This window comes from Watersipora subatra, chromosome 2, assembly GCF_963576615.1.
Source record: "Watersipora subatra chromosome 2, tzWatSuba1.1, whole genome shotgun sequence".
Taxonomy (NCBI): Eukaryota; Metazoa; Bryozoa; class Gymnolaemata; order Cheilostomatida; family Watersiporidae; genus Watersipora; species Watersipora subatra.
Window position 1 is genome coordinate 51,619,286 of NC_088709.1, and position 27,779 is coordinate 51,647,064.

The following is a 27,779-nucleotide window of genomic DNA, read 5'->3' on the forward strand; positions in this document are numbered from 1 at the left end:
TAGTTTTCCTTTGCAGATTATACATTGCTGTTTAGAAAAATTAGTAAATCGTTGTAAATGAATGTCAAAGATGTACGCTCCCCAAGTTATTGTGGAAGTACTGAAAAATGGTAAAAAACAAATGAGGTTGATCAAAAACAGAGAAAAGTTGTCAATGCACCCTAATATTACTGCAGTTACAGTACACCCCACATATTTAAAAAAAATTACGTCAAGTTTTTCCTCTTTGTGTGCCCGAAAGGTCAGTTTGGAAAGGTCTTTGAATGGGTTGTGCAATTCACATGTATTTTACTGTTCTTATATTGTACAATCAATATATTGTAAACTTCACTGGAAAATATTATTTATGCTGCAGGAGCTCGTAATGTAGGCCTACTGTATATTCTTTCAACGATTGGAAAAGCCAAAGTTGCACTTCCTATAGGTAGCTAATTGATATTACCTTTGGTGTTTTGTTTTTTTTAAATCTAATTTTTACCATTATACATTTTTAGTTGGTAGTTTTCAATGGATTTCAATTTTCAATTTTCAATTTCAATTTCAAAGGTCCTGGTACACTCATGTTTCTGGTTTTCCTAAGATTCGATCACTAAATATACATATGACTAACAATATACAGTGTCGTATACGCTTTCACTGCCGTATGCTCAGTTATGTGAAATATATGGTCGACTGCGCATTTTCGCGAACTTCCCAGTAATTGCGTAGTAGCCTGATTTTATTATCCGTTGACAACATAACCAGTGATATTTAGGACTTTTATGGTATTGACAATGTTGTCCAAAATTTGTTGTATAAAATTAGCATTGAATCACAAGATAATTTTAAATTTTTGTTTGGAAATTTCCAACCGAAAAAACCAACATTATTGTGTAAGTTTTATGTAAGAACCTTTCGAGATACATGTGAATTGGATTACCTATCATAAGCAGAGTAGGATTAAGTCTGTCATTAAATATGTCATTAATATTAGTTTTAGCACTGGCTCACATTCAATCATCTGTTAAAGTATTCATGATGTTTTTCGTCATTAGTTAGTCTTGCCTAAGGTATGTTATGGTATGCTATTATAAAGCAATTATGCTGTGGTTTTTGTATCTGTTTTTGTCGTTGATGAGTTATGCTAGTAGCATTGTTTTGCTGGAGTCAGTGAGCTACGTATGCTTTAACAGTAAAGGAGAGTATCACAACAGAGCTGAAGATGAGAGGCATTTTGTGAATTTTAGTAGACCAAGATACATAACTTACATTAGACAACAGATAATTACTTATGTTGATGATATTATAGCTAATTCAGATTTACTTTTTTTTTCATTAAACCGACAAAAAATAGCAGCACTGACTCTGATGGTAGTGAAAGTAATATTTTTGTAAGAGTAAGAAATATTGAGGAGGATTGTTTTAGCTTTGTAGTGATTGTACTTTACATCGCTTTATCAATGCACAAAAAAGTTATAAAAACAAACTGAAATATTGTTTCCAAGTCTATTTATAAAAGCCTTTTATGAAATTTTTTTATATCAAATATTCCAGATTTATAGGCTCATAAAATTATTGTTATGAAAATGAAATACAGATCAACAACAAACCTAGGGCTCAGCAAACGTTCAGAGTATGACATAGCAGAACGGTAGAACCTCAGCACATTTGCTATTACGCAATCTAGACAGAAACCGGTAGCCACTCCCAAATTGATTCATTATAACAACTACCTAACTGTATATGTAGAAGTGAAAGCATTAGCTCTGGCTACTATGCTTTTGAAATGCACAAAATGCCATTTATTTGCATTGCAATTAAGTAGCTTGGCTATCTATCACAAACAACTCAAGAAAACATGTTTTTCAACTCTTAATGAAATTTTTGCCATAAAATTTGGCCAATATCTTATAATTGAGTTATATAACATCTATTATAGATGTTATATAACCCAATAATAAGATATTGGCCACATTTTCTGGTACAATAATAATAATACATTAGTTACTTATTTGGCTTCAGCTGTTAGCCAAACCTAAAAAAACAGCAACCTATATGGGCTAGGGGCGCTTATCGGATCCAATCATTAGTATTTACAAGTTTGGATTAAACCAAACAATGTTCTTCTGTTTTTTAGGTGTGAGCTGTCATCACAAACTTGGAGAATGATTAAGCTAGGCTCCTTTTTAACTTCCCAACCTTTCATAAGTTTCATTATCTTTTTAGACAGCCGTTGCCTGTTCAATTAGAACTCCTGGCATTCAAACTGTGGCTCATTGTTCAATTCTCAAATAAGCTCCTATGGATGGCCAGATCTACATCAACCCCTGAAATGTTCTGTTAGCCAATGTTCTCCGCTAATACCTGTTACTTGTTATTGCTATAATAGTTCAAACAGATTGTGTTGGCACAAGATTGTCCTATCATACGGTAGTTTTCAATTATTATCATGTATGTTTTAATAGGAGTTGCATAATTTCCAATTAGGGATTTTAAATGTTTTTCAATTTTATGAATCCAAACATCTATGTTTAGAATGATTGTGATTAGAAATAATCACTCCAGAGCAATGAGCTATGGGGATCAGTGAATGTCCAATTTGGCGCAGCAGACCCTCAATGCAAGAGTAATTACGTAATACCTATGGAGTGTCTCCAGCTGGACAAAGGATGAGAGAAATTAACAGCAAATGACGCAGCAAAAGTGTAGCAGTGCCCGGCTTTGATAGAGACACACTAATTAAGGCAATGCCATTTCACTGTCACTCTGAACTTTGACGTTCTTACTTACTCCAATGCTTTTAGTAAAAGGCTTTCAATAAATTTTAAAGATGTTGTATTTACTCAGATATCATATATATTAAACTGAAAAAGAAAAGATTTAACAAAAGTTTTTACTGCTGCCTAATGTAGCAGTGTTTTTGAACTACTGTCATTGACAATCAGTTAGCCATGATGGATTAAGCATGCCGATAGCTTGTGAACTGTATACTGTTTTAAAGCATTGCAGAAAGCCCTGCAGTCTTAAAATAAATTTCATAGACATACCAGATAGGTGAGCCTTCCAGAAAGCATTTAAAAAGCATTAAAAGACACCTATATGCTTCAAATATATTTTTTTCTAAAGCATTTTATGCACTATGCATATATTGTTTTTTAAATTTGTGCTCAATTTATCCCCGCTTTCATCATTGCCTTTTGAACTAATGATTTGGCAAGTCTCTTGCAGTTGTTGTTTTAAAAATATAATGATATATTGTATATATATATATATATTATTGTGCACGTGGTAGCGTATAAATTAAAACCATCAAAAATTTACAAATCCTGTAGTGAAGTTTATCTTATCTTGAAATTATCAGTGTGGCACTCCTTTGTCTGCGCATGCTAAGGTGAGGCCGGGTTCAGACCTGGGGACAGCTGCGTAATCTCGACTCATTATGTATCCAACAGCTGGAAAGCAAACAAATTGTGTAGCTGCGTATGGGCATCAAATTAATTTAATTGCGCAAATGACGACATTTCTTTCTGTAGGACATAATAGTCGCGCACTCTGAGCTTGTAGTCCATGAGCGATCGCTTGCATAACAGGTACTCTGTCACGCGTGTCTTAGATGCCATATTGGTTTGAACCAGGCCTAAGTAAGGCTGTAAATCTACCTCATTCCATCTCGTTACAGTCAGGCTTTTAGCTTTAGTTTCTGATTTAGACAAACAAGGATAGGCTAAAACTCTATTTAAGAAATAGGACAGATAGTGGAGGTAGCAGGTATGTGTGCTTATGCTTTAGCTCTGGCTTACCATGTACCTTGGGGATTACATTGAACTAAAGAATTTGTGGTTGTCACTCATCCAAAGTAACAAAAAATTAGGACTTTTATTAGAAGCCTGAATGATTGTAGCCTAACATTTATTTCATGTTCATGTTTTTAACGCAGTCATTCTGACTTTATATATGTGTTAGTCGTATAACAACTGAAAAGCAGAAAATCAAAGAAGAGAAAGGCTGTTATGAATGCTTAGATATAAAGTTATAGGGAGCAAAAAATATGCAGGTACAAAAACTCACCTGACCGCGCAGGCCAAGACAACATATGTAGTTTTAAAAGCTGAAGATAACTGAAGAAATGTCAAATGATTTGCAAGAATTGAGAGTCGCTATCCTTGGTAATGTTTCCGTAGATATGGATTACAGAAAAATGTTGTCTTGCTAACTGGTTGCTAGCTGCATGCTTTACATTAAAGCTTCAAGGTCGCGAATGGTAAGTTTTTCAACTTTTTAAAGATTTCAAGAGATTCAAAAATGTACAGCAACTGTTTCAATGATATGGTTTACAGAAGGATGTTTAAGAACTGAATAGTGAAATGGTATATACAGTCAAACATGGATAACTCGAACTTCAAGGGACCGAGCAAAAGTGTTCGAATTATCAGAGCATTCAAGTTATCAGAGCACTGTCACAAGTCCATATATTTACTTATTTATTAGTAGATGCATGTACATATACAAACTATAATATAAATCAAAAGCACAAATGGTTTGTTTCAAATTAAATGCTTCTAATGTAAAGTTTAAAACGTTTTCATGAAAAAGTATAGAGATTTTTCTATCACTTGAGATTGGTTTGTTGTTTGAGGTGATGTTATTGCCAGGACGTTTTTCAGATTGACATTGGCAAAACTTGATCGTTGTTGAAATGCTCAAAAGAAAAGACATTTTTTTCTTTTGGGGTTTTACCCACGATCAATTTTGCCGTTTTTTCTTGAAGTTTATGCAGATTACCTTACTTTACCTGGGATTCGTTAAGAGCAACACTCCGAGGCAGTTCAATTAGAAGTTTTACGAGGTTTTACGGTACATTCTATATCACTCACGCTTTTTTAATAGATACTTATTGAATGTACACACGTATTCTGTGTTTAGGTCAAACGATGAATAGTTTTTTGTAGCTCAGACAACGTATACGTTTAATTACAACATTTTTTAAGACGTTTTAAACATTCAACATTCCGACGTTGATTCAACACGGAATCAACGTCGGAAAACTATTCATCATGGGCTAGCCGAGTCACGCACTCAAGGATTTTCGCCACGCACATACAAAACAACATGCGATTTTTGTTTTGTATGTGCGTGGCGAAAATTCTTGCGCGCGTGACCCGGCTAGCCCGTGCTATTCATCGTATCGCAGTATAAATCAAATTTCACCAAACTTTTAGAAAAGTCGTTGACAAAAATATTTTGCCGATGGTGGTAATAACGACGCTTATGAATTACGAAAAGATGAAGTTTACCTCTATGGCTTTGAATAGGCCATTTCGGTAGCTGTTGGGCAAAAAAACAGTTCGAATTAACAGTGTTGAGTTCGAGTTATCTATAGCAATTTATCATTACGTAGGAACGGACCAAAGAAACTGTTCGAATTAACCATGTTTTCGAGCTATCCGTGGCCGAGTTATCCATGTTTGACTGTAATTTATATTGTAATGTTCATACAAAAATAATTTCCGTACCATATGCTTATCAAAGCTTCCATTGCAAGGCAAAAGTTAGCAGTAGTTCATTTTTCAGTATAGAAATTTAGGACGAAAAATGGATGTAAAATGAGCAACATTGTATAATGCTAGAACTACATGTAGCATCAGCTTTGCTAACAAGGCTTTGTGAAGGATATTAGATACGCATGACATGAGAAAAATCTTTTACCATGGATGTTTATATTATTGAATGATATTATTAATATTCCCAGTTGCAGATATTACTTAAGAGAAAATGACTATTTTGCCATAAGCTTAGCTTTTGAACATTTTTTCGATTGGCTAATCAACCATGATACAGATACATGCAAAATAATTAAGCTCTCTGTATACACATTAATATGCTAGTTAGCAACAAATTTGTGTGTAGCATTAGCAAAATCAATGACTAAAATTTGCTTTATAGTTTTCCAGTGTGCTGCAGGACCCTTTTTGTCTCTTGTGAGCTTTAGCTTTCAGAGCCAGACATTACCCAGTTCAAGAACTGAAGGTCATAATCTAGTAGCTAGCATTATTTAACCATCCATTTGTATATAGCTGAGGGTATGGCATTATGTAATAGCATGGCTGGGGGTTGTTTAGTTCAGGCTAATCCCATCGGCCACTGTCAACACCTCGCTGGCACTTGTTACACGCATTACTCATGCTTCTTTGTCTAATGGTGCGTGTACACTGGCCGATTTTGTCACCCATTTTGTCGAGCGCAGACCAATTTGATGAGTCAGTGTCGGCATCGGTAGGTGTGAGCAGAGAGATCGGTGTTGGTGCTGATTTGAAAGTCGGTGTCCGGTGAATCCCAGCAGCTCATCAGCCAATCATAAGCTAGGAGCCTCTGATTAATTGAGCCTAAGCTTTAATGGCAGTTCTAAGTTTATGAAACGAAAGGGCTAGGTTTAATGAGAGGCTAGGAGACTGTCATTAAACTTTCCCTAGTGCTCTTTCTGATAGTGAGCTTTTATTTAAATTAATTAAAAGTGAATAGCCAGTTGTATGACTACTACTAGTACTACTACTAGTTCAACTACATGTACTACTTTAAAGGAATTTGCCGGCCCTTACTTGGCACGATCTAAATTATTTCATACAGAAATAAATTGAGTGTTATTTTATTCAAGGTTTTATTAGCGAAGGAAATTTACTAGCCGAGGAGCGTACGGCCATTCGCTCTGTCTACTAAGTGAGCGTTGCGCCCTTATATACAATAAAATTGCCCGTTCCGGCTAACGGAACCGAGTAGGAACACCAGGTAACAATGTTTAAATGGCCAATAATTAGGCCCGCTAGTGCGTTGATATGACAACATAAACGACGACAATTGATAGCCTAACGAGTAACAAGGCTATAATAAAAAGGAAAACACATATAATAAAATATTTATAGACATAAAATATATACAAACATATAATTACATATAATAAAGACTGTCAGAGCTCCCGCAGCTGATCCTGCCATCAACAAAATCTAATCGTCATCGGAAGATTCCATTCGGCATTCAGTAGTTGCTTCTAGCGGTAGTAGTAGGAGCAGTAGTAATAGTGTAGTACTAGTATATAATTTTCCACATCAAACGCGTTGATTTTTATGTGTACTCGTCTTTGCGTGGTTGGGTGAAGGTCAGAACGGTGAAGCGCTGTGATTGGCTGTTGGTACCGAAAAAAATGGTTCGATCGTTGCAATGTAAAGGGGAGTCGGTGTCGGCACCCATACGTGAAATGTCTGAGGTACCGGTCTGAGTCAGAGTATTGGCACCTAATCGGAGTCGGTCCTGGCCAGTGTAAACACACCATAACTTGTGATGTACTGTCTAACTGGTCTTGGTCAACATGAATGCATGCTCACCATCAATTGTCTTTTTTTCTGTAGATTCTGTAATCGTGTTTCGTAATGATGCTATGATGCCTGACTTGCTTTTGGTTGCAGGTATGTACTGACAAGATAAAACAGTGAGACTCTTTTTTCAATTTTATTTTCAGGGTTTAATTATATGGTCTATAATTTTGATAACAACTGTGACTTAGTCTTTAGCTGAACGCCCTCTTTTCTTGTTATTTTGTTACTGTTACTCATGCCAGCAAGAAATTTAAAAATCATATTGTTTTAACTAATTATAATAGGAAAGGGTGGAGTACTATTTAAGATAGCGTTTTTCTGTAGACCCACATTACAAAAATCATAATTAGCAATCAATATAGCTCTGGTCATGACATTAAAATTAACATTTTTATGGTTTAGTGTCATTCTTAGCCTCTGAACATTGATTTCAATGTTTTCCAATGTTTCTAACTTGAAAGTTTTGAACTCTTGAGATTACACCATACTGACCCTCTTATAAAGCTAAACCCTGTCTATAACAAATATGATTTCATCTAGTTCTTAATAGCCTAGCCGAATAACCTTATCCACACTGCGTAGTACTGTCCTGATTGTATTGTGGCTGATTTTTGTTAGTACAAATTAGGGTTTGGCACTAGCAGTGAAACTCACTGAAAATTCATGGGGTTATCTTCTCTCAAATCTTGTAATTAGAAAGTTTGAGTATTTTTATCTTGTTGGCTAGAATTTAGACTGCTGCGTGTGAGATTTGGTACTTGAATTATTTGAACAGAATGGATTAATGTTGGGTTTACTGGGACTGAAAGATGTGTGATATTCAACAACCAGGCTTGCTACGAACTAATGCAACTATGAAAATAATTATAATTGCATTTCAATATCATGATGACTAAGCTGGTGTCTTGTAATAATTTAGGTTGTACACATAAAACACCATAGATATAGCATGTTTCAGTCAGTTCTACTAGTACAATTAAATATGACATGGAGTCGTGTAGTGTTTTTATAATTTTAGTCTCCATTCTTCTTATTTGAGATTCTGACGCTTGTCGCCAATGTTTTTTTTAGTTCTACCTGCAAAATGATAAAAAGTTATTTTCACCTGTAAAATTACAATTTAAGTATATATATTGAACAATACTTAAACTGTTCTATGTACTCGAAGAAGAGATAGAGATAAGGTTTGAGTGATCAAAAAAGATATATGTGCATGCAGGGACAAGAACACTCCAGATAACCTAATCGCAAACCAAGAAAACCTCTGTAGTCATAAAAGCCGAAGAAACTGTAGAAATGTCCAGCGATTGGCAGTAGTCGAGAGTTGCTATAATTCATAATGCTTTGGTAGATATGAATTACTAAATAATTTTTCAGCAAGCTTTGCTTTTGAACCATGATACAGATACATGCAAAATAATTAAGCTCTCTGTATACACATTAATATGCTAGTTAGCAACAAATTTGTGTGCAGCATTAGCAAAATCAATGACTAAATTTGCTTGATAGTTCTCCAATGTGCTGTGGAACACCTTTTGTATCTTGCAAGCTTTAGCTTTCAGAGCCAGACATTACCCAGTTCAAGAACTGAAGGTCATAATCTAGTAGCTAGCATTATTTAAACATTCATTTGTGTATAGCTGAGTGTATGGCATTATGTAATAGCGTGGCTGGTGATTGTTTAGTTCAGAGAAATGGCTAATCCCATCAGCCACTGTCAACACCTCGCTGGCACTTGTTTACATGCGTTACTCGTGTGTCTTTGTCTAACTTGTGATGTACTGACTAACTTATCTTGGTCAACATGAATGCATGCTCACCATCAATTGTCTTTTTTTTTCTGTAGATTCTGCAATCGTGTTTCGTAATGATGCTATGATGCCTGACTTGCTTTTGGTTGCAGGTATGTACTGACAAGATAAAACAGTGAGACTCTTTTTTCAATTTTATTTTCAGGGTTTAATTATATGGTCTATAATTTTGATAACAACTGTGACTTAGTCTTTAGCTGAACGCCCTCTTTTCTTGTTATTTTGTTACTGTTACTCATGCCAACAAGAAATTTAAAAATCATATTGTTTTAACTAATTATAATAAGAAAGGGTGGAGTACTATTTAAGATAGCGTTTTTCTGTAGACCCACATTACAAAAATCATAATTAGCAATCAATATAGCTCTGGTCATGACATTAAAATGAACATTTTTGTGGTTTAGTGTCATGCTTAGCCTCTGAACATTGGTTTCAATGTTTTCCAATGTTTCTAACTTGAAAGTTTTGAACTCTTGAGATTACACCATACTGACCCTCTTATAAAGCTAAACCCTGTCTATAACAAATATGATTTCATCTAGTTCTTAATAGCCTAGCCGAATAACCTTATCCACACTGCGTAGTACTGTCCTGATTGTATTGTGGCTGATTTTTGTTAGTACAAATTAGGGTTTGGCACTAGCAGTGAAACTCACTGAAAATTCATGGGGTTATCTTCTCTCAAATCTTGTAATTAGAAAGTTTGAGTATTTTTATCTTGTTGGCTAGAATTTAGACTGCTGCGTGTGAGATTTGGTGCTTGAATTATTTGAACAGAATGGATTAATGTTGGGTTTACTGGGACTGAAAGATGTGTGATATTCAACAACCAGGCTTGCTACGAACTAATGCAACTATGAAAATAATTATAATTGCATTTCAATATCATGATGACTAAGCTGGTGTCTTGTAATAATTTAGGTTGTACACATAAAACACCATAGATATAGCATGTTTCAGTCAGTTCTACTAGTACAATTAAATATGACATGGAGTCGTGTAGTGTTTTTATAATTTTAGTCTCCATTCTTCTTATTTGAGATTCTGACGCTTGTCGCCAATGTTTTTTTTAGTTCTACCTGCAAAATGATAAAAAGTTATTTTCACCTGTAAAATTACAATTTAAGTATATATATTGAACAATACTTAAACTGTTCTATGTACTCGAAGAAGAGATAGAGATAAGGTTTGAGTGATCAAAAAAGATATATGTGCATGCAGGGACAAGAACACTCCAGATAACCTAATCGCAAACCAAGAAAACCTCTGTAGTCATAAAAGCCGAAGAAACTGTAGAAATGTCCAGCGATTGGCAGTAGTCGAGAGTTGCTATAATTCATAATGCTTTGGTAGATATGAATTACTAAATAATTTTTCAGCAAGCTTTGCTTTTGAACCATGATACAGATACATGCAAAATAATTAAGCTCTCTGTATACACATTAATATGCTAGTTAGCAACAAATTTGTGTGCAGCATTAGCAAAATCAATGACTAAATTTGCTTGATAGTTCTCCAATGTGCTGTGGAACACCTTTTGTATCTTGCAAGCTTTAGCTTTCAGAGCCAGACATTACCCAGTTCAAGAACTGAAGGTCATAATCTAGTAGCTAGCATTATTTAAACATTCATTTGTGTATAGCTGAGTGTATGGCATTATGTAATAGCGTGGCTGGTGATTGTTTAGTTCAGAGAAATGGCTAATCCCATCAGCCACTGTCAACACCTCGCTGGCACTTGTTTACATGCGTTACTCGTGTGTCTTTGTCTAACTTGTGATGTACTGACTAACTTATCTTGGTCAACATGAATGCATGCTCACCATCAATTGTCTTTTTTTTTCTGTAGATTCTGCAATCGTGTTTCGTAATGATGCTATGATGCCTGACTTGCTTTTGGTTGCAGGTATGTACTGACAAGATAAAACAGTGAGACTCTTTTTTCAATTTTATTTTCAGGGTTTAATTATATGGTCTATAATTTTGATAACAACTGTGACTTAGTCTTTAGCTGAACGCCCTCTTTTCTTGTTATTTTGTTACTGTTACTCATGCCAACAAGAAATTTAAAAATCATATTGTTTTAACTAATTATAATAAGAAAGGGTGGAGTACTATTTAAGATAGCGTTTTTCTGTAGACCCACATTACAAAAATCATAATTAGCAATCAATATAGCTCTGGTCATGACATTAAAATGAACATTTTTGTGGTTTAGTGTCATGCTTAGCCTCTGAACATTGGTTTCAATGTTTTCCAATGTTTCTAACTTGAAAGTTTTGAACTCTTGAGATTACACCATACTGACCCTCTTATAAAGCTAAACCCTGTCTATAACAAATATGATTTCATCTAGTTCTTAATAGCCTAGCCGAATAACCTTATCCACACTGCGTAGTACTGTCCTGATTGTATTGTGGCTGATTTTTGTTAGTACAAATTAGGGTTTGGCACTAGCAGTGAAACTCACTGAAAATTCATGGGGTTATCTTCTCTCAAATCTTGTAATTAGAAAGTTTGAGTATTTTTATCTTGTTGGCTAGAATTTAGACTGCTGCGTGTGAGATTTGGTGCTTGAATTATTTGAACAGAATGGATTAATGTTGGGTTTACTGGGACTGAAAGATGTGTGATATTCAACAACCAGGCTTGCTACGAACTAATGCAACTATGAAAATAATTATAATTGCATTTCAATATCATGATGACTAAGCTGGTGTCTTGTAATAATTTAGGTTGTACACATAAAACACCATAGATATAGCATGTTTCAGTCAGTTCTACTAGTACAATTAAATATGACATGGAGTCGTGTAGTGTTTTTATAATTTTAGTCTCTGCCTTGAACTCTTGAGATTACACCATACTGACCCTCTTATAAAGCTAAACCCTGTATATAACAATTATGATTTCATCTAGTTTTTAATAGCCTAGCCGACTAACCTTACCCACACTGTGTATTACTGTTCTCATGGTATTTTGGTTGACTTTTGTTAGTAAAAAGTAGTATTATACTCACTGGAAATTCGGGAATTATCTTCTCTCAAATCTTGATATTTAAAAGTTTGAGTATTTTTATCTTGTTGGCTAGAATTTTGACTGCTGAGTTTGAGATTTGGCACAAGAACTCTTTGAGCAGAATGTATAAGTGCTGGGTTTACTCCACTTGAAAGATGTGCAATATTCAGCAACTATGCTTGCTATGGACTAATGCAACTCGGGAAATAATTATAGTTGCATTTAAATATCACGCTGACTATGTTGGTGTCATGTATTAAGTTAGGTTTTACACAAAAAACACCGGAGATGTAGCATGTTTCAGTCAGTTCAACTTGTTCAATTAAAATGACATAGAATGGTGTAGTGTTTTTATAATTTTAGTCTCCAATCTTCTGATTTGAGATTATCACGCTTGTTGTCAATGTTTTTGTAGTTGTACCTGCAAAACAAAAGAAAATTATTTTTCATTTGTTTTTACAATTTAGGTATAAGGAACAATACTAACCAAAACAGTAAATAATGCAGTATCTCATCAATGTTAGCCCTCTGAACCCTCACAGCTGGTATTACGGAATTGCGTAGGCTGTGGCAGAAACCTTAATGGCGGAATACAGGCTTCTATATGGTTCTGTTTACAAAATATGTTTTTAAGCAACAGCAAAAACTAATAAAATTAATTTTTTTGCAGGATGTTAGATTCTGAATTTCACTTCCATTTGTAACATTTTTCACTTATCTTTATCTCCTTCTTTCATTATAATAACTCATTTTATTAGAATGATATCGCAAAACAATCAATATGACTCATTCGTTGGTAGGTCATAAATGACTGTGATACAAATGTGGAATTTTATGATAATAAATATAAATTTCCAGTATATTTTGAGTCATGAAAGGATGATGAGTGTGCTATGGATGAATATTATCTGTAAATGTTTAATGAGTTTTTAAAATCATGCGAACTTTTATAGTTTTAGCCCGAATAATGGTGACATACTGTTTTTTTCTGTTTGATGACATCTGCTGTAGGTTGTCCGACATTTTGTACTGCTGTTTCACCAAATATCATTGCATTGTTAGCATGTTTAGCTATATTTGGTAAAAAATTAATAACTTCGGATTGCTGGACATATTGTCTAGGTTTACTGACACGCATTGATTAGATCGAGCAAGGATCAACGGGTTAAAACTCGGTTTCGTATCATGGATTTTTACAAGTTTGTATTTATATTTAACAACTATGATATTATCTTACATGTATTTACATAGCATTGTCTAATTTATTTGAAAATTAGAGCTTTAACTAGCAAATGTGGTTGCTGTCTAATGACACAGGCTTGGGTAATATTTCATACCAAGGGTTAGCACAAAGCCATTTGCATAGCTATTCATCCATAACATCTCGTGTATTGCTTTTCATTTGACCAGCACTTTATGTATTTCTATATCAAATTCATTGACATACAAACTGGTGGTGACTCACGGTTCTTTCATCTATATAGGCCTGGGCGGTCATCAAGGTCCTCTTCCTTGCATTGTCTTCCGGAAGATTTTGGCGATGAGTAGATCATAAATGTCAGTTGAACGCTTCTTCCCTGTCATTAGACACGTACCCAACCTAATTTTGAACAGCTGGTAAGTCATCATTGACTACTTGACTTGATGGGCTTTGTACTTAATGACCTCCCATATACTCTCAACACATTAGTCATAACTTATAATAAACTTTCATGGGTAGCAAAATCGTAAATGATACAGAATTTGAAGCGAACACGAGTCAATACACAAACCGGCTATAGGAAATCAATTGATTCTTCAGAAGATTGCGTCAGTCTACCCCAAACCTTCAAAATAAATATATTGATATATATATATATAACAATAACCAATAAATAGATTTAAGAATTCAAGCAATTTATGTTTACACAAATTCTGTACCATTCACTATCTCACTACCCACTTTCGCCTTGAAATTCTAGAAAATTAGAGATGCGAGCTTGCAAGGTGGTTTTTGATGTATCACTAAATGCCCAAAGATGCGAAAGGCCAGTTACGGAAACTACATCACTCGGTTTTCCCGTCAGGTCTGCTTCAGATTTGTTTTAAAAAGGTTGGCTGAAAATGAGAGTATAAGCAAATCGAGAAGTTTCCAGCCAGGAAGAGATGATTTAAAAATTAAAATGAAGAAAAAATAGAATTAGCTCTAATATAAGGTCAGAACGTTTTTTTCAAGAATGTTTTATTAAGCTGAATTCAGTTATATTAAATTTATACTTTAAGTTTGTTTATGCGATGCCACAAAAGTGTAGCGTACCAAGCGTGTTGCATCAGGTCTCTCTCTCTCACAATCATTAGTGCTATGATTCTCTGAAAGGTAAGAACTCCATACGGTATGCTACTGTATGGACTGCTGCATACTGCCACTACTCAAAATTATGTTGTACATAATACTGCTACATTTTAATGCAGACCATAACCTTTACATAGGTATTTGTAGCCTTGGGGGCATGGGTATAGAGCATGAATAAATAAAATCATGTATTTTTTCATTGTAATATCTCTTATTGGTAGTTTTTTAGAGGATGGCAACACAATAATTTATCTTTAGTTAATTTATATAAAAAACATTTTTGAGATAGGACTTTAAGAAAATTAACTTGCGAGCTTTTGTCCCAGAATGCATTTTGCTCTCATATCAGACATGACTGTACAGTAGGCGCTGCTAAAATGAGATGATCAGTTCTAGGAACGTTTAAATGATAAGGATTTTTCATTATAAGAATGTTAACATACATGTAAATTGTCTAAACCATTTCAGGACCTTTCCAAACTCGCTCATGTGAGAATCCGACTTAAATTCTTTTGAATGTATTGGCGGTGCCTTAACTGTATTATTGGTTTTCATCGACAACTTTTTATGATCAACCTCATTGGTTTAATAGACCATGATTGTGGTAATTTAACAATAATTTGATGAAGAGCGCATAGTTTGACCCGACAGCGACTTACAACAATTGACTAAGAAAAAATAGTTTCACTATAAAAAAGTGATAGTACCTTTTCGTCATCTATTCGTTCTTAAGAGCTCAAGATTGCAACTCCAACTCGTGACATTCAGATGCACCGACCAATAGCCTTAAAGTATTTATCAACAATTGCACTGCTATATGTACCTATTCTCTGTTCCGTTGTCACTTCAGACAAATTATCACAAGAGTCAGAATGTCATGGAAATTGTATGTATTATATGTATAATGCTTTATGTACAGTGTTGGGAAAAAATCTTTGTCTGCCTGTTTAAGTAAGTGTAGCACTGCAATAAATTCATCATAATTTGAAATATTTTGCACCGCATACATAAAACCCTGTATCAAAACAATCCTAATGAGCTGAAAAATAGAAATAACTAGATTTTAAAATTGCCAAATATTTTCTATTGTATCAACCGCTGCCTACTAATTCACACTGCATACCAGAAAATATGTCATCGCAAATTTCGTTATTATCTCTTCTTTAATTATTTTCTAAATTGAAAATAACAGTCTTGTACTGTTATGGGCCCAGAAAAAAAGCCATTGGGGTTGTTTTGCATTTTAATATTTTATCTGGTAGCCTTTGCAGACTATAACCATTCTGCAGCCTTAGGCATGCTGTGAACAAGCCTCACGAGCGCTTGAGTGTTCATAATCTGAAACCAGCAATCATGTTGGACAGCTGGTTTTTTCAAACGCCTTGATCGTGGTAGATCTTTGGTGGTTTGATGCTGCATTCATTTCTTTACCACTTAATTTTCTTTAGATTGAAATACTCTAAGCTTCTTCACTATTTTTCTATTGCTCAGATTGCCCATCGTATGCAGGCGAATGATGAAGTCGTTGACACATTTCTTATCCATGGTTGATGTTGACGCTGGTATGAATTCTGGGATCTCTAGCTGTTCCTCTTTTAACAAGCAAAACTGTAAACCTTTGCTGCACATGCTGTCCAACAGGATCTTTATTGTTGTGATAATATTCCACTTGAAAATTAATAATGTCATATTGCGTTTGAAAATGAGTTAATAAGCACTGATTCACATTGATTGGCCTATAAATGATTATTGATCCCTGATTAACCGTAATTTTATTACTGATGGTGTCAACAAGATCTAATGTTAATTTACTTTTAAATGATGCATGGTTTGTCAGGGTTTAATCCCTCTACATGACTACTACAACAAATTTACCTAAAATGGGCAGTGAGGTTTGAGGTGGACAAATACTTTTTGACACCGCTGTATGTCGCTTTCTTTTCTCGCAGGTGTGGCGAGACAGACTAACACTCAAATCAAACTTTAGAACTCGCCCGATGATACACTTTAAGTTATATGGAGTTTTTTACGCGGTACGAAGCAAAAACTTCACAAAATTGCCCGACTTTTTCTAGAATTTATGCTATAGGAGGTATACGTTATAGGAGCATCTACTTTACTCTAAAAGACCATGTGAGTTTGTGAGGTACAAATATCATGTTTAAAGTGTGCAATAGCTCCCATGTAGGATACTTTTGCTCCCTCATCATTAATTGAACTTGAAAGTTTATTGTGTATTATCTAATTTTTATCACTTTTAGCCTTGCTTGTCCTCTAGCACAAAGCCGACCTATTGCTCCTAGATGTGACTCTGGCACTTATGGAATAAAAGTGCAAGCTGAGTTATCAGTAAAGATTTTGACAGAACTGTTCATGAAGTGAGTGTGAGAGTGCTTTAATTTCAATGCTGTAGTTTATCCCATTTTCTTTCCACTTAACATGGAATGTTTGATTAGTACGATATTTTAGGCAGTTTGAGGCCGCTTGTTTTTGGGACAATGTTTAATTATGGCTGCTGATGTACTGGCAGTTAAGACATTTGAAAAGCTGATAATGGTGTTTTTATAAAACCCCGACAACAAATTCAGAGTAATTTTTTGCTTTGTAGCATATTTGACTCAATAGAACAAGTGTTATCGCTGAAGCATTCTCTTAAGGTGAAAACAAATTAGGCGATAATTAGAGCGATATTGCGTTAGAGCTAATCTGCGTTAAAATTCACTCAGCGTGTTCATGCAGAGCGATAAAGCTAGAATTTCTCTACACAACTTTATTGCTAACGAGATGCATTTCGATTGGTTAGTTCTTACCAGAATGTAATTTTACGGCGGGTAATTATTTCTTACCGATGTTCAACAACGTACATCAGCTCCAATTTTCTATTTTGTTACGAAACATCTTCAGAACGAACACTCAATTGTTCATGAATTTAATAATAGCACTCCCAGTTCTGTCCATCATAAAAAAATTAAAAAAAAAACGAGTTGAAAACCAAGATCCGGAGTCAATCGTTGCGCCGGTTGACCATCTTGAGAATGGTAAATATTTAATATATTAAATATGAAAAACCACTACAACGTAAAATATGTATAAAAAATTGTAAAAACAATACAGCTAAAAATACAAGAATCGTTTTTCTTTTGTCTTCTTGTAGTGTAGGCAGTGTACACTCTTTGAAAGGGAGATAGGTTTAATAACAAATGTGGAGGTTGTTTATGTTGTAGCCTAGACGACGACATTTTGACTGGCCTAAATTTATCAACAACTCCGAAAAAACTAATGATACGGATTTTTATTGGCAGTTTGTGAGCGTGCCCATTATATCATTTTGCTAGTAAATCGCTCGAGTGTGTTTATGCACGCACCAGCGATATCTTCGCTCTCATGACGCTTGCAATAAAATCGCCTAGTGTGTTTGGACCTTAAAAGCTCCTTGCTATATTTTCACAAAAGGCGAATATACCTAAACCTATACATATACTGATAAGGTAACTTACCTCCTCAAATAGAGTTGGCATTCATTAAAAAGATGGCACTCGATTTTCAAAGCAATCTCCTGATGTGGTCCCAAATAGCGGTGCCAATCAAATCAAGGTGCATTCAAATATAGGTTTAACGGTAGCTCACTTTCAACATTTTTTCCAATACCAAATTGAAGGTGGTCATAGACTCTGTGCATAAAGTCCTCATCAACTTATTTTTTTATACAATGTTAAAATCTTTGTTCTTTTGTAGAAGTTGTTTAATCTGGAGAACGAAGATGAGCTCACCACGCAGAACTATTGTTCTTTAATCATGTTCTCACAGAACTAATCATATTGGCCTACAAGTGTTTTGAAAAACTGAAGGGTAAGTTGATGAGTCCTCTACTTTTTGTAGTCCTAATCTTCTGATAATTAAATTGGGCTTTGATGACTAAAGTGAGCTCTGGAGACTGCAGTCATTACATTGGGTAGTTGGCTACACTAAAATACTATAGCACTGACAATCCGCAAAAACAGTAAAACAATAGTTATGAAGCAAAATAACCATGTATGAAGTGGCATGTACAATTGATATTTAAATTGTACAAATACAATATCAAAGTATTAAAATATTAACCATTTTTTAAAGATTGAATGTATTTCTTAATGAGTGTAGCCTGGGTTTTCCAAATGGAAAAATTATAAAACACAATCAGATTTTGGTCTAGTCCATTAACTGAGTGCGTACAACAGGCTGCGCAGTGCAGCTCAGCACAATGTACGCTTATAACCAAGAGCAATGCGCTAAAAAATATTTGTACAAAACATTTCTTATTAGTGAGTAGGCAATTAGTTAGCCGGTCATATGTGTACCTAATAGGAAAAAACCAATCGCCATCCTGCATCTAACTAATAGAAAACATGTTAACAGCCAACAGCGACCAAAGTTTTTTGAGAATCATTATTTTTGTTTTTACAGTTTATTATTGCAATAAACAGCTGTGTTAGACCTTTACAGCTACCAAGGTTTTGGAAATGGGCAATAAATAAACCTTTGGAAAATGGACTACTGATTGCTACCTATTGTATCAGCAAAAGAGGATGAGAACCTGACCAAGCTCATACTGCAACACACTTTTTAGATTTTTTGTCGGTAACATTAGGCGTAAAACCTTCTGCTGATTAATGTGTATGTTAAAAAACCCTGATAGGCGGTGTGGTTCATAAATAGGGTCATCTTAATCTGAGGGCACACTTCATTGGTGAAAATTAGGTCTTTAATAAGAGCCATCACATGTAGGACAAATTAATGTACCAAAGTCTGTTCTATTCTAATAAAAAGTGTATTACGTTATTCAATAGAAAAATGATATGGTAATGATGCTACTACTACCAGGCACAATAGCCTTTTAGCTTTTACTTTGAAACAATTTTTATTTACCCTTTATGGCCACAATGTTTGCGCTTTAATTCTGGAATTGTCTGTTTGTGTAATAATGTTCTATCTACCAATCTTTCATACAAATAAAAGTGTCCTCAAGAACCCTGGCCATCATTTTTAGCTGTTTTTTTATGAAATCTAGAGGCATTTGAAACGTTCTCTCTTCCAACAGCGTCCATAATTTTTTAACCTTGTCTTAGCATTTTACAACATATTGAAGGGTAAAGTAACAATTTGTTCAAAACTTCATGAACTTGTAGTATGGCTCTTACTCTGTTTTTTTTACACTAAGCCTGCTTATAAAAATGTTGATGAAATGCAGTTGCATTTAAGTTCTGCATAAATTGTCTAAATTGTTTTTTATCACGGCTTCATTAACAAATTAAAGACTTGGTAAATTTTGATCTTGCAGCCATTTTTCCAAATTGTGCACACAGTATGATGCTCAATTACAACAAGGCATGAAGTAAATGTAATACGAAGCAGTTTTTGCACTGATTTCTTATGTCTTATTTTTATGTTGAAGCTGTTTCAGTGTGAACTCTTAAACTACCAATAGTACAGCTCGTTTGGCAATGTGTTTCTGTATGGCCAAGTGCTGCATGATGCGGCTTTAGCAAGCTTTTGTACAAATTGTTTCCGATTACTGATTAATTAGTAAATTATCTTATTACATCTATACCTTATTGAAAAAAGCTATTATTTGCATATGTTGAGCAAATAAGAATGCGTTTACAACCTGAGCATAGTTTTGCTTTGCAAAAACTTGTTTTATGAAATCTTCTTACTGATGACCAGTAATTTCAGAAGCAATACAGCCATAAATGGTTACTAACTTCAGATCTATAGACTGAGCAACTTTATTGAGCAATAGTACTAATGAGAGTAATTATGTTCATCAGATTAATTAACATGTAAACTAATAATATTCATAAATCATCCGACTAGAGTTTTGTGCTTACCTCACAGTAATTTCAAAATGGACGAAAAGTGGTCCCTCTCACTCGACAACTCGTTTGTAATATTTTTGGGGGCATGAACTAACATAAAAACTTATGCTGACAAACTTGCTATAAAAATATTGTTAATAAACAATTGGGGTGTAAAGTTATAACCATTTATACACTCTTTTAGAAATTAAGTTTCACGAAACACTTATGTCGCGGTAGAGAGATCCATTTGGTAGTAAAGGAGTTGAAGTTATCAGCAGGTAGATCATATGGGTTGCGGTCACAGAAAACATGGTTAAGTCGCAAATCACGAAGTTGAGTTATTCGACTTTGAAGTTGCACCAACTGAACTTATAATATTGGTAACAAATTTTGTAACCTGTAGGTCTGGACCAATCAAATAATGATCTTTCTGAATCTGAAGTCAGTTTAGCCAATAAAAGTATTTTACCATCGAAAAAAAACTTAAAACCGTTGCTATGCTAAACAAGAAGTACTGAAAAATGGTGTCCGCTAAAAATAATTGTTTCTTTTTTGCCGATTTTAAAGGTAACTTTGACATTTTGGATGCTTGTAATGAGTACTTTGGTATTCTAACTGATGTCAAAAGCAGTGAAAGTAAAGGGAGTTGTGGTGATATTTTCCTAACGATTCTTACAAGATTACTACAATATTTAATAATAAGAATAATTATTCAATTTTTATAAAATTATAATCAGATTTAGTTATGAGAATGATTATTCGAGTTTGCGAGGTCGAAGTATATAGTGACCGATGGTGTGCAATATGTTACTGTTGTTAATTTTCTAAAGATTTGGTTGATGATTTGGGTGTGCCCAATATCGCGATACAATCAAGCTGTTTTTAATATCTGCAAAAATAAGTAATACACTTTCTTATAAATATACAGCTATTTCTTTGACAACCAGCTAAAATCTGTTTAGATTTTTAAATTCAGCATAGTTTTTTGGATCCAAGTAAAGAAATCTAGATAAATATCACAATATCTTGATATTGGTTGCTATGTCGTTTTGAAATGTAAACAAAACTTTACATTGGTTTTCGTTTCTCAAACTTTAATACCAGTTTTCTTGGAACTATGTTTTTGCACTAATGGTAAACGTGCTTCAGTTTTTTGACCATATAATCTGCTGCAATTAGGCTAGAATCAAAATTGTGTTTGCTAAATCTTGTAATCCCGACTTACCATGAATTCTGTGATCATGACACATATTAATAGTTAATGCACTGTTTGGAACTTATAGTGCTATTGTAGAACTACAATAAAAAATATGTCATCACTAACAGAAATTAACTACCAGTTTTGATTTTGTATAGGTGTCTTGTTTTCTATTACAGATTTTAATGTGTTTGCAGGACAAAATGAAGCAACTGCAAGAGGTTTATTATAGAATTTATTTCAAATTATGTTCTTATGATAGAACTTTCCGTAACAAACTTTCATTTGGCTAATACTTGTATCCATTTTTGACTAAAAGAAGTCGAACAAATTTGTTTCACTCCTACTACCTGCCCTAAATTGGTGCAAATGGTCGTCAGAAATGTGCTTTCTTTGCGCTGCTAAAATGGCCCATTAAATGTACTTTAATTTGATGAAAAGTCAAATATTGGTTAATTATTGGCCTTTCCAAAATACCGTAAAATACTCATCTGATTTGCATGTACGACTTAGCTGCCCAAGTTGTCAATGCATGGTACTGGAGCTTGTTATCATTTTGCTTGTTGAAGGTTGACTTGCAACAAAATTTCATTACGGTTATTTGGTCTCAAAAGATTCACCATCGCTTACTCTGCTGTGTTGTGTGTGCAAAATATGGAGAACTGTGATTACAAGCTCTTAAAAGCTAAAAAAGAAACAGTTAATCTCCGCGATCCCGAAACCGCCGTAGATTGGAATCAATTCATTTCTCTGACATAGTAAAATGATTTGGTTATTGTTTTGACACGTGATCTTCTCACATGAATTGTAAGTTCCGTAAAAGGCTCAATATAAAACTTCTTGTAGCACTAATTTATGACATAAACTTTGGGTTTCGCCAAAGAGCTCTTACCAAATATAGATGCTCGCTAGTTTACAATTTTGTTTTGGGTTGATCTAATCGTCTAGTCGCAATCTGATCATGTGACCCATGCTTCCTGCCAAACAGCGCGCATAATTTCCGTAGCATTTTTTGACTATCACAGGTGACCAACAGGCTTGTCATGCTTATCAGATGATGATATGCATTCCTTCGAGCTAAGGTTAAAAATTAAACCATTTTTTACGGTAGGTTTTGAGATATCAGTGCTCAAAGTGACATCAATACAGTGATGAGGAAACAGATGCTTGAGGACAATAGACATCGTTTCATTGAATGCGTGAAGTGTAATTGTGAAAATATTTGAATGAATGAGGTTGCATGAAAGTGTAAACAGAAGCCATCTTGTTGAGCTACGTTCCATTTGACCCATGTTTGGAACGGGATTCTAATCTTCGGCAATTTCATGATGGCGGCGATTAACTTTTCGCTTTTGAGCTTTTAAGAGCATGTTATCACATTTCTACATATATTGCACATGCAACACAACAGAGTAAGACATGGTGAATCTTTTGATACCAAATAACTGTAGCGTGAATTTTGTTGCAAGTCAACCTTTAAGCATTAGTAATCTTTTAGAAAAATGACAAGATTTTCTTTTGGAAACATACCTTTCAAGCAACAACGGTATGCGAGTGCCACTGTACGTAATTTTGATTAATATTCTTAAACTTCATAATCATTCTTAGTATTGACTAAGTATTATTGCATGTTTATAGTTGTCATGTTCTTGCATTCTGGTTGCCTGTCCACTGATGATAGCACTTGTACAGACTATATGTAAGCATAGTGTCTGGGATAGGAACTGAAACTCACAGTTAAAACCTATGGTGACCAGCTCTAAACTTTACTTTGCAATAATATCTAAAAGCTAAGTCCAGATCAGGGTCAGACTACTGACTATCAATTTTACGAATGAGTAATTGCTTTTGAAATACCACTTCAATATTTGAAGTCCTTTTTTTTAATAGAATATGAGTAAGTTTTTACATTGCTTAACTCGCGTTCTTCTATTGCCTACAAATCACAATGGTGACAAATATCAAAGCTGGGATTGAGAGTCATAAGCTAAAATATCAGATGCACTTCTGCTTGCTCAGTTTTTTCCTTTTTTTGCAGCAAGCAATGAGCTTTCAATTGATTAGCTATGAAAAGAGTTTAATTTAAATCGGAAAATCATTCATTCAAAAAATGTGATATTTCTATTTTGTTATTACTAATTGCAGGGTGTTGCTATAACATGTTCTGCACCCACTCTGGTGCTAGACAAGTTATCTAAAGAATTGGCGATTCAAGGTTACAAAAGCTTACATATTTAAGGAGGTTTCTGGTCAGAGGAGAGCGGACAAAGGAACTTAGTGAAGGTAAATTAGAGTGTCAAAACACCAAAATATTGAGTGACATAGAATGAACCTTGGTGAAAAACAATATTTTTTTAGATGTATTTTACAAATATTGAGATGAAAAATTTTGTGCTAGTCCGAAAATTTCAATAATATGTATTTGGACGATGTATCTAATAGTATGCAACAAGCTATAGCTTTTTTTAACTCTGAATGACACTCGTATTGCTTAACTTGCATTTTTGTACCATTTACAATCTCTGTTTGTGAGAAATGTACCTTTTGTTCCAAATCCTGTTCGGCCTGTCATAGCTGTTTTTTGCAGTCACCATTCAATTTTCGGGATTAACGGAGACCAGGGTCTTTTGTGGACAGTGAAAACCCACAAAATAAAAAGTAATGTTTTTAAGTATATACATTAATAAGCCAAACTTTAAGGCCAAAACACTTGCATTGTTTCATAAGCATAATGTATTTGTTTCCTATGTGAAAAGTAAACTTAAGTTCCTTTCATTGACTTTTAGGTCATATTCTAACTTAAATCCAAGTATTTTAACTCAAATTATGAATTTTTTGTAGTATGGGCATAAGTCAGATTTTTATCTGGTTGGAATAGCTGTACAGCAAATTTTGCTATAATGTACATGTATACCTATTATAACGCAAATTCCTCTCAATGTAAATAATTTATGTAAAGCTTTTGTTTGACCAACATAAGTAATGCCATATAGGGTAAAGTGTCAAGTTGGTGAAAGTTCCCAAAATTATTAACAAAATTTTCATAGTTGTCTTTAAAAATATCGCTTACATTCTTGCCAAACTTGAGCAATGATGAGATGCATAGGGTTCGCTATTATAGATACCAATACATTGTTAAACTAGTTTGTCATTAGAGATTGTCATTTTTGTCAAAAATATGTAAAATGATTCGCCTCGCAAGAAATCAGAAATATTTGAAGGGGATCTATCAGTGAAAGCTTTGGAGTGTTAATACAGACGGTTTCCTACTTACGAACATTCGAGTTACACACAACGGTACATACGAACAGGTCTGCGCGTATATTCATCGATAATACCGACGGTATGACCGACTTATTAGCGGCAGAAAGAGGCGCTACATAGAAGCATCACCCAGCATCCACCTTCCTCTGCCCAGTTCGTTGCAGGGCATTAGTGTGTGAACGTATCTCCAGTGTGTAAAGAACTTTTTTATTTTTCCTGTATGTATTGTAAAGGAGTTTGCCGACCTTTACTTGGCACGATCTAGACTAATAAATAAAAAGAAGAGAGTGTGTGTAGTTTCATTCAGCTTTTTTATTAGCGAAGGAAATTTCACTATTCGAGGAGCGTACATCTATCTGCTCTGCTCAAATAAATGAGAGCGCTCCGTTATATTCAGTAATATCAACTGTTCCGTCCTAACGGCAAACGGTGAGAACACCGGCTAACAAGGTGAATAAATAGGATCGCTAGCGAGTTGGTATGACAACAATAAAAGTGACGATAAATGATAGTGTTATAACATGATATCAGATATAACAATAGCATAACGAGTGAAACAACGGTATAATAAAAGGACGACACATAAAAAAGGACAACAAAGATAAGTTCTAGCATAACGATTAAAACAACGATATAATAAAAAAGGACAACACATACGATCAATAAGAAATGCTGTGTCATGGCCCGGCGTCCACCACAGTATTCTCTCCATTTTATTAAAAAGTTTTTTCAGTACAAACCAATTTACAGGTTACTTATACAAGCCTTAAACATACTAATATAAACCTTCAATATACTTATATACATGTAGGCCTTAAGCATAAGGTATAATACAAAATATAGCACTGAAGCAACTTACGACCAAATTCACTGTACAAACAATTGTTCGGAACGTAACTCGTTCGTAGGTTGGAGACCGTCTGTATACCAAGCTGAATGTCATGATATCTAGTCTCATCAAAATCTATCTTGCTCCCAAGCTCTTCCCGACGATGGATAAATGATAAGTCATACAGACACTGATTTTACTTTGTTAGCTAGCCGCAACAAGTATCAGCCTGTCTTTTGTGGCTTTTATTCACCTCACCTTCTGTTTGATCTCCAAATTCATGTTTACTACCTTCAAAACTGAATGTTTTTCAATTGTCAAATCAGTTGATATGAGCATCAGAGTTAAATTTTTTGCTGACCTAGAATTTATTTTGGTCATCTCAAATAGTCTACGAAGATGAACTGTTATAAACGAGTGCATTTGCACAGACATGCTAATGGCAAAGAGTAGCTTTATCATATAAGCAGAGACTAAATGGTGTAAAAAAAAGCTGAAAATCTGTTTTAATAGAAACTTCTAAACTATTTAAAGAATTTCAATAATGTCTATATAATTAATGATTAATGTATAATCCTAAATATTTAGGATTTGTTTGGAGTGCACGAGAGGACAACTCTGCTTTGCAGAGTAACCTGGCAGTAACCCTATGCTTAATTTGTACATGTATGCATTGCAGTGAAAGGCATATTCATACACACCAACCTTACAGTGTTAAAGGCCAACTGAATGAAAAGGGACTTTTATACAATTCATAGTCAATCTGTGCATGGAAAAAATTGACCGTGTAGACAGTTAGGAATTTTACTCAGCTCAAGATTTTGAATCAACTTGGCTTGTACCAACAAATACCCTGGCAGTGTAGAGTGCTGTAAAAGATTATCAGTTGCAATAATTATGCATTCAAATATTGCAAATTATTACAAGGTTAATTAGCATAGTTTTTGTAGTGTCAGTCTAGCAAGGTAAATGTTGCAAGTTCAAATCCAGCGGGATGCAATATTTTTCCATTATCCAACGGTGGCTTTATATGGACAGACACGGTTCTCATCACAGTACAGGCTGAATGTGTAAAATTTTGTAGATTTTGGTGCATTTTGCTTAAAAATAAGAGGAATGGTAACGTTGTAATTATTAGTTTGTAAAATAAAGCTTTTCTTAACCCAACTATTCATTACATTTTATATTTAAAAGATACCATTCTTACCTAATAGTTTGACAAAAAAGCTTTAGCTTAAAAGAAAGCATTAATGATAATGTTTGTTGTTTTTTACTTTTATTGAGTTAACTTGTGTTAACAACATCGAAACAAGAATTTTTTAAGGCTAACTAGGTTAATTTTTTTTTAGGCATAACATCAACATAGTGAGAACTGCAATCTCTTTAGGGCAAACATAATTATGCAGAGTTTCAGTAGGGAAGCATCTTCTGTGTGACCTACATTTAGTACAGCCACCAATATAGCTAGCTGCAAAAGCCTACTCTTCAAGTTTCTGGCCAATCTCCTAAGCGTTCTAAAACAACATGATGGAGCACACTTTTTAGTCAGTATTGTTTTAAAGCTGGTTTGATATCTTGGGAAAGTCTGTAAAATGAGTAGTGTTCAACATTCTCCTAATTTTTAACTATACTAACAGGTTAATAACTGGTTTCTTTGCAGGTAGAGCAGCATATTTACCAGTGGAGGCAAAGTGGTCTAGATTACCTAACCTTCAAACAACAAGTTGATGTTCAATTTCCAAAAAGGCATCAAGTGACTGGAATGACATCCAACCTTAAAGTTCGTTCTGTAGCTGGGCGTGTCTACAATCAACAAAGTTCTCTTGCGAATCGCTTCTAAGATCTCTAGCTAAAATCATATTTTAAACGTTGTGCAGAGCCATTAGTTACAGCTACCACAACTTCACACATTATACTCGAGGTGCCAGAAGATGGTCGCACAATTTGCAAGACAATTATAGAGCTCAGTGTTTTGAAGCTCTACAGCTTTATTTGACAGAAATAAAATAGTCCACTTTTGTTGATAAATGTTTTATGGTATTCTTGTGAATGCTTTGATTTTTAATCTTTTGGTAATGTAACAGCTGTTTGGCCTGCTTTTGATAGGTTGCTCCATTTGCACTAAAGACTTTTAGATTTATACAA

At 34.4% G+C, this 27,779-nt stretch overlaps 1 long non-coding RNA gene across 1 annotated transcript; it reads left to right on the plus strand.

Moving 5' to 3' along the window:
- The first annotated feature begins 3,609 nt into the window (after window positions 1-3,609).
- On the plus strand, window positions 3,610-27,779 carry LOC137387621 (uncharacterized). Its single transcript, XR_010977928.1, has 7 exons — window positions 3,610-3,747; window positions 9,193-9,249; window positions 11,006-11,062; window positions 13,659-13,791; window positions 18,242-18,355; window positions 23,687-23,824; window positions 27,295-27,779. It is a non-coding gene; the product is annotated as an uncharacterized lncRNA (long non-coding RNA).